Below are 8,593 nucleotides of genomic sequence, written 5' to 3' on the forward strand. Positions count from 1 at the left end.
TAACCTGTTTTGAAACTGCTTCATTGCTATTTCTTTCTTATTAAAATTAATAAGAAAAAGGATGAAAAGAAAAAAAGAATCAGGAGGCCTTTCAGCTCCATAATCCCATGTTATAGCTTAGCCACTAGCCAAAATTTACTCATAGTAATAGAAGATATTCATAAGTTCTTTCCCCAATGCCACAAGAGTTGTTTAAATCTTCATTTTACTGAATTTTTATATATTCTATCATTACATACTGCTATGATTCAAATGAAATTTGAGTGTCTCCCCATTGGCACTAAGGTCCCTCTGTGAAGGCTTAGTCCCTAGAATGGAGCTACAATGAAGAAGCACTTGTAGTGGGACCTTGTAGAAGTTAGCTATCTATTGTCTACTTATAAAATGGGGTTATTTCCCATCCACTTATCATCTCCTCACATCAGCTGAAGTTTTTTTTTTCACTTTTTGCTGCTGGAGACTGAATCTAGAGCTCTCACTCAGCATAGGAGGCAATTGCTCTATGCTGAACTACATTTTGCGCTCTGAGCTGATTCTTTAAACCAAATCTGTCTCTCTGTATATTCATGTATACAGAGAAAATTCTGTATATGTATGACTATACATGTATGCATGAATATGTATACATATGCACATACATACATATATGCAAACATATGTACATCTTCCTACCTTCCTATCTCTTACTCTGTCTGTCTGGAAAAACCTGACTAACGCTTTGCATTTTAGACATCTGTTTGTGCAGCCACACTTGCTTTGAGACTGTAGCAGGCAAAGGTTCTTCATTATTTGGGTACATGGATTATTGTAGGATAATTTTTTTAGAATAAATCTCTCAATCACTAGTGTAGTCCCTGCCCATAGGGACTGAATAACTGCTCCCGCAGGCAGCTGCTGTGTCTAGCATTGCCAAAGTCAACTGCTAGCTAGCGTTTCACACACACCCCCATTGTCTCTTCCACTTTCAGTAAAAAAGGTGACCTCCAGGCCAAGCAGCTATATCATACCTCCATATTTTCCTAGACAAAGTTTTGACCTCTAATTCCCAGTCCCTGTAATTTGCATCAGAGGCATCAAAACCAGCATCACTTGGAAAGCTGTTCTATGTGACAGAAGGCCAGACTGAATGACACCATTGCCTGGAAAATGAGTGGGTGGTACACATAACTGCGAAGACATGAAAATGCATTCATTCCTTTTTTCAAAAAAAAAAAAAGGGGGGGAGTGAGATTTCATTCAGTTTAGACAAATTTAAATAGAAGTGACTGAAATATATATATATTCCTAAAAAGAATTGCTGCATGACAGCAAAAAAAAAAAAAAAATGCCTTTCTTATCCCAAATTAGCTGCAAAAATAAATCCCTCTGGAGACTTGACAGGAGGTAAAAAAGAGATTTCTCACAGCATCGCAGAAAAGAAAACCCCAGGATAAGAATATTCATACAGTTTTGTTTCATAATACATTTGCACAGTCTTTTAATACCCAGTAATCACAGCAAAGGATAAGAAGGAAAATTGCTGTTGGAAAAGAGAGTGGAGAGAATTCGCACAAATATTTCTAAACATTAAAAAAAAAAATCTTACCTAAGTACCTCATGAAGCCTAGACCATCAAAAGTTCCCATGAGGTAAAAGCAAGAGAATGAACTCACTTTTAGGCACACTATACGCCTCACTGCAGGGCTCAGCCTTGCTTTAGCCTTCATTTTTGTTCTGGACTTCTCGGTCAACAAACTTTAAATGACCTGAAGGGCATGAATGAGGCAAAGTATAACTTCTGAGTGTGAAATAAAAATGAACAACAAATGGTCCCACCTTCAGATATCTTAGAAACTAAAAATCATGCTCCTTTTATCATTTCTTTTTTACCCCCCTGAGTAATTATGTAGCTTTTATGGCATCTTCTACTTTGCCCAGAAAACAAAGCGATTTAAAAAGGCACAAGCAGGCATAGATTATGTCTATACAACTGTACACCTACTTATACTAGATCATCATGAAGGTCAATCCTACACTTGGGATGTTCCAACTAGACTTGATATAAGCCCATGTGATTCAACAAGAAGTCATAGATAAAAGCCAGACACCTTCATGTATGCCTGTAATCCCAACTACTTGGATAGCTGACACAAGTAGATTACAAGTTCAAGGCTAGGCTGGGCACTACTGAGACTCCAATGAAGAAAAAATGATCAATGTCAAACATATAGAAGATACTCTACTGGAATACAGGCTACTCTATGGATATTAAATAGGGTACGAAAGAAGTCTACACCATCTTTTGACCTCAGCGAGCTTACATTCTGGTGGAGAAATCAGACATGCTCAGAAACCACAGTGAGCAGCAAAGAGATAAGCAAAGTAGAAGAAAGACTATTTCTTTTTTTCCATAATTTTATTGATAAACAAATAGCAATGAGACAGTTTCAAATCAAGTTTGTAGGACAGTTTCAATAATTAACACATTGCATACATTCCTCCCAGTAGTCAATTGCTGTACAAGATGCGGACATGATATCCTAGCTACATACACCATTAAAACAAATCCTTCTATTCATTAAGAGAATGTAACTACATATCTATCCCAACCACCTTGAATACTCAGATACAAAATGGACATTCATCTGTATACCCTTTTTTGTTGTTGTTAAGTTCCGTTATTTGAATATTATAGGTGTGTTAAACTCAGCAAAATAATCAAAAAGAGTTCCTTAGTCCCTAATAGTATTGGCTCTTCCGCTTCACTGGCAATGTCAGAAATTGTTTACCTGAGTCCCCTATAGCTCAACATAACAGCATGGCTTTACTTCTTATATTTCTTTTTTACAGGCTTTCACAGAAAGCACATTGGCCAAGCAATGGCCGTGGCTCATCCACATGACTGACACTGACAAACAATCTGAGCTACAGGATCTCAAGATAAATCCTGAGGAGATTTCACTGACCTTATCAGACCCAAAAGCTACAACTTTTGTTGCATAGGTCCTGCTTTACCTTGGTCTTAACCACCCAGAAGGACTATTTCTTGACAGCATGTTGAAAACTAGGGGAAGTTCCTCTGACAACCAGGATCAACCAGTTAGCATTGACGAGGTTCTGCTATGTAATCTAGCCAACCTCTTATGGTTGGCTGGTATCTGTGGTAGGACTTCAAAGAGGAAGTGGATGTCAGTTAAGTAAAAAAGGCTATCCAGGCAAAGGAACAGATCAGTCTGCAGACAAGGATAGAGAATGAGGCAAACTGAGATGGTGTGAAATGACTAAGCTCTCATGCCTCATCTAATGGAGCCTTGTGCTACAGTGCCTTTGCCTCAGTTTCCTTATTTGTGAACTGCAGAAGCTAACACCCACATCACTGATCAGTCAATGAAGTGTTCACAGACTGCCTCAAATAGTACTCTAGTTTTTGTTGTGGTGATTGTTTTTCAGTACTGGGGACTGACTGAACCCAGGGCTTCTGCATTAAGCTATAGCCCCAGTTCTTCTATATAATTTATTTTGAGATATGGTCTTACTAAGTTGCCCAGTCTGGGCTCTAATTTGCAATCCTCCTGCCTCAACCTCCCAGAGTTCTGGGATACAAAGGCCCCCACACCCAACTCTATCTAACAAATATTTTTAACTATCCAAATTAAATTCTTCTAATTACATTTTATTCATTGGATCTATTTGTTCATCATGTGCAACATTTATATACCACACCCATGGACATTTTTGAGGTTCACAGATTTCTGAATTTCACAGCTGTTTCCCTCACAAAGATCTGACACAGTGGGCCACTTTGTGTTCCAAGTAGGTAAGATTCTTTATATAAAATTTACTGAAGTGCCACAGGCAAAAATGTATGCAAGGTGGTAATAAAGTCTTTGAAAGTTGAGATGCCTTCCAGGCCAGTGTCCACACACACAGAGAAAGTCTGTCTCCTGAGAAAAGACTGTTCTATGGTTTAAGCAGAGGTAAACTGCCCATGTGACCAGAGACCTAACAAAAGAACATGTTCTATCAGCCTGTACTGGCAGCTTAACTAATTCACTCATACTACACTTTTGTAGCACTTGCCCCAAACCCTAAATGAAATGTGCAATCTTACTATAAACTATTTCCAAGATTGAATAAAGCTAGATCTTAATTAGTTTACAAATATGTGTAATTAAAAAAAAAAAAGTGGGACCTGATGACTCTGAGAATACTACTAGCCCAAATCTTATTATAAAAACAAAATTTAATTAAATGCTGGGCTACCTTAACAATTAAAAACCATTCCTAGTCCACTGCATAGGTGAACTCGTTGACCTTTCCTGTAAATAGCGTTAAGTAGTCCAGAGGCACTTCCTTGTTCCTGTGCACAGGAACAGTTGACTTCCTGTCTTGTTTTCCACGGAAGTGCACGCTGCATTGTCCATTGCCATCAAGACAAGCATTGTGTGAAAACTGCTGGTACTTATGGAGCTCTGTAGATGAAGTTCTTTCTTACAAATATTCAGATAGCCTCGTCCTCTTTCAAGTCATCTCTTAATTGCCAGTCAAGAAATGAAGTGACTATAAACCTGCTCTGGTGCAGAAAAGGAAAGGGAGGAACAACTTGCAATCACGGGATAAGAAGCTTTCGAGATGGAGTTGATGGAGCAGTGGAGAGATGATGGTGAGTTCCAGGGAGCATGCGCAAAGCAAGCAACTGTGCTGGCCTGCACCTGTGCAAGACAAAGGTGCCAGGAAACTCTTCCTGGTAGACCTGCAAGGTTTGGAACCCAGAGATGCCAAGCAGTACAGCTAAACCAGGAAAGAAGGGGGAAAGGGTAGCCCTGAAGAAGAAAATAATTGAAATTATAAGAAAGAGTAAATTGCACACTTAAATATACAAATAGGAAAAAACCACCAGGCCAAACAAAGTTCAGAACTTCACCCCAAACATCTGAACACATAGAACCCTTCAGTAAAAATGTTCGATCAATAGTTCCCCCTGAGGCAAATCCCACCTCACAACCCCATTCCCGTACATAGAGTTCATTCTTAGTTTTCTATACCTAGTCTTCAAAATAAAGAATCACCAACATACAAGCCACCATTGTGAAAAAAAAGGACCAGGATAAACAAGATAAAATATTAAAGAGTGTTCAGAAATAATCTGAATGCTCCAATTTGTATACTCATTAGGGAGATTAGTGCTTCCACAAAGCAAGAACAAAATGCTATAAAGGGAGAAAAAAAGTAGGAATTTTAGAAAGTAAAAAGCATGATTAATTAATAAAAAGAACTGAAAGATAAATTAGGAACCCCTCCTCAAAATGGGATTTAAAACCAAAGTTTAAGTAAAAGACAATAGGCATAGAGGATCAGTTCCTGGAGCCCAAGACTCAACTGATAGGGGTCCAAAAAGAGAAGAAAGCAAAGAAGATCCATTTACAAAAAAAATGCACTCAAGAGAATAGTCCAAGAGAGAAAAGATAGAAGTCTCCAGCTTTAACAAGCTCCTACATGACTAAGGCGAGAAAGTATTCACACCTGTACACACTACTGTGAACTTTCAAAGACCACAAAAGGGAGGAAAATGCCCAGTGTAAAATAAAAAGCATCAAACTGGCTTTTTCAGATAACAATGGACGCCTGATGCAGAATAACACCTTCAAAATGCTCACAGAGAAAATTACTTGCAACGTGGATTTCTATTCACACCAATCAAATGTACAATTAAAGCACAGACATCTTCAGAAATGGGAAGAACTCAGCGTTTCTTCCTAGTCATTATATCAGGCAGCCACCGGAGGAAGTTCTAGGACTCAAAAATAAACCGAAAACTACAAAGACTCAGAATGAAGGAAGCCATGAGACCAAATGAAAGAAGCAGTAAAGAAAAGTCCCTAGGTTTTAGAGTGAAGAGTTGATGAAATCAGTTAGGAAAAGTTGGGCCTGCCAAATAGCTCAGCGGTTTAAAGTGCCTGCAAGCAGGCACAGGGACTGGGGGTTCGATCCCCGGGCCTACTGTGCTGGCCCCACCCCCAGGGTGCGCTGAGACAATTGCGACTGGGCGTGGTGGTGCTCCTTACCTGTAATTTCAGCTCTTGGGAGGCTGTAAACAGGCAGATCACTACGCCTCTGATCTAGTAGTTAGACCTTGAACACCCTGTAGATCCTTCCCAAAAAAATTAAAAAAAAAAAAAATTGGGTAAAGTTGGTAAAATATGAAAATGTGTTAAAGACAAAAAAGGTAAGACAAAAAGAAAAGCCATACCAGAAAGGACTTTTTCTGGTTCTGCAACACAATAGTACATATTCACAATATGTATAGACATAGTCACAATTTTAAAACTATATATTATTGTTCACTTAGGTACTCAAGCAGTAGAGAATGTATAGACACAAAATGTATGGGTGTACAGTAAAGTAAAAAAAACTATGTATATTAGTGTTGTAAAAGGAAGAGATGAGAAAAGCAATGAGGTAGAAGAGAAGAATGAGTACTAAAAGCTAGGATGGAGTAAAACAGTGCCAACTTACATAATCACACGGGGCCCTGTGCTCACTTTGAAGGGCCTATGCTTGGTTGAGTGGCCTCTGGTCGCCATCTTCAAATTCATAATAATTGTTGAACATTTTTATTTTCCCTTGGCCCTGGCACTGGAGCTGAGTGCCAAGCTGACCTACTTTCAGTGATTGATGCAACAAAAAATAAAGGTCTGCTTCTTAAAATTAGAAAATAATCACCAGTGAGGTTATTCAAAATGCAGTCTGACCATCCAAAGACAGAAGAAATTATGATAGTGATGTGCAGACCAGCTACATCCTCATCTCACCCATCGGAGGGCAGAGATAACAGTGCTAACACAATAAAGAGGGATAATAACTAAAAAAGAGCCAAGCAGAAGAGATCAAAGTAGTCCCTGAGGAGTGGGGTTAGGAAAGGGGAAGGATAAGCCAGGAACATTGCATCTTATCTGAGGTCTTAATATGCTTTGCTTTATTTTTTTAACCTTGTTTAAAGGGTTCATTTCATTTTCTAAAATTAACTTTTAAAGGATAACAAAAATCCTAATATAGCAAGACTATATTCTATAAACATGTTTTACAAAACATAATTCTATAAAGCAACCGATTATATACACAAACTTTCTAATTTAATACAAATGTTACATGATTGATATTTTAAAATAGAAAGTGACAAGCACAGAACATGTATGACATAGTTTCTGCCCTCTAGACATTCACTCATTTCATAAATCATGTCGTCTCTGCCAAGGTCAAGGCTAAATGGAGAGAGAAAAAATTTCTAAAGCTGTGTAGGTTGCAGTGGTCATGTTTGCTTGAAAGAGCTATTTGTCCCGATTTTGGTTTTCACCATTACATAGTCTTCAAAGACTCATCATTTGCAGACTCAAGTGCGGTTGTTCAGCACCACATCCTTATTTAGGCCAAGCTGGTAGACCAAGCTCTTAGCCTTTGAAAAGTAAGGGCTATGTATTTACTAGAATTCTAAGTGGAAATAGGATCAGTGGGAGTTTTGAGAAAACCAGTAGGAAGTCTGACCTGTGGACTTTTCCTGATACAGGCACGTGTATAATAGGACTGAATGAATGATCTTCAGCAACTAGTTACAACCGCCAGTTTGCTTAAGCAGGCATGTGTCACATGTATATATAAGAACAGAGTGGAAGATGACATCTGGATATGCTCTGACATCACTTGTCTTGAGCAGAACCTAGAGTAGGAGCTGCACCACCATTCAGTGCTGGACACTCTTGCCTCACAGGAAAGAATAAGTGAGGACATAATTACACTCTTACTATAAGATACAATAATCACTGAACTTAACCACTCTTTTGTTTTGTTTTGTTGCTTTTGTGTTTTTAACCACTCTTAAGAGTTAAAAACTTAACTTTTCAGAGCTCTACAAGATCCAACAAGTCTACCTCCCCAGGAAATTTTTTTTAAAGGAGGAAATTCTAGAATGAGACCCATAGGCCATTAGCTGTGTAAACCAAAACTTCTCATTTTCCAGATGTTGGACTTGTCCTACTGCCAACATAATCAATTCCCTAATGTGAAAGAATTATCATAACCAATTACATGGTAATCTTCCAGTGTTATTGAACCTCGTTGATCTCCTACTTAAATGATGATCTGGTGATAGGACACAGGGAAGGTCCACACTTGGGCTGTTCCTAATGTGAGAGGAGAGCGAAGAAGTGAAAATACTAAAGCAAGTGTTTTTGTCAACTCTGATGGCCTTGGAAGACTTGAAGTCCTGCCACATTCCTCAGTGTAAGGGGCATTTTTTTTGAAGAGATAGTTTGAGGAAGAACAAAGCCCATGATGAGACTTTCTGGTAGTCCCTGAATAAGCCAGTCCTGTCAGACCTAAACCATGGCTCTTCCTGGGGAGAGATAAAAGGCCTGTCTCCTCAAGCAGCATATGAGAAAGAGACAGCAACTAACCTCATGGATGGACAGCCTCAGCCATGCCACACAGCCTGACTGTGGATGCCCATAGCACAGGGAGGGAGGTGATATCAGTGCAGGAGAAAAGCAAGTTAGCAAGTTTTCATTTTCTCACCTGGAGTCCAAAAAGGAACAGCTATTGGTGAGATGGGAGGGAAAGG

This window comes from Octodon degus, unplaced genomic scaffold, assembly GCF_000260255.1.
Source record: "Octodon degus isolate 3935 unplaced genomic scaffold, OctDeg1.0 scaffold00111, whole genome shotgun sequence".
Classification (NCBI taxonomy): domain Eukaryota; kingdom Metazoa; phylum Chordata; class Mammalia; order Rodentia; family Octodontidae; genus Octodon; species Octodon degus.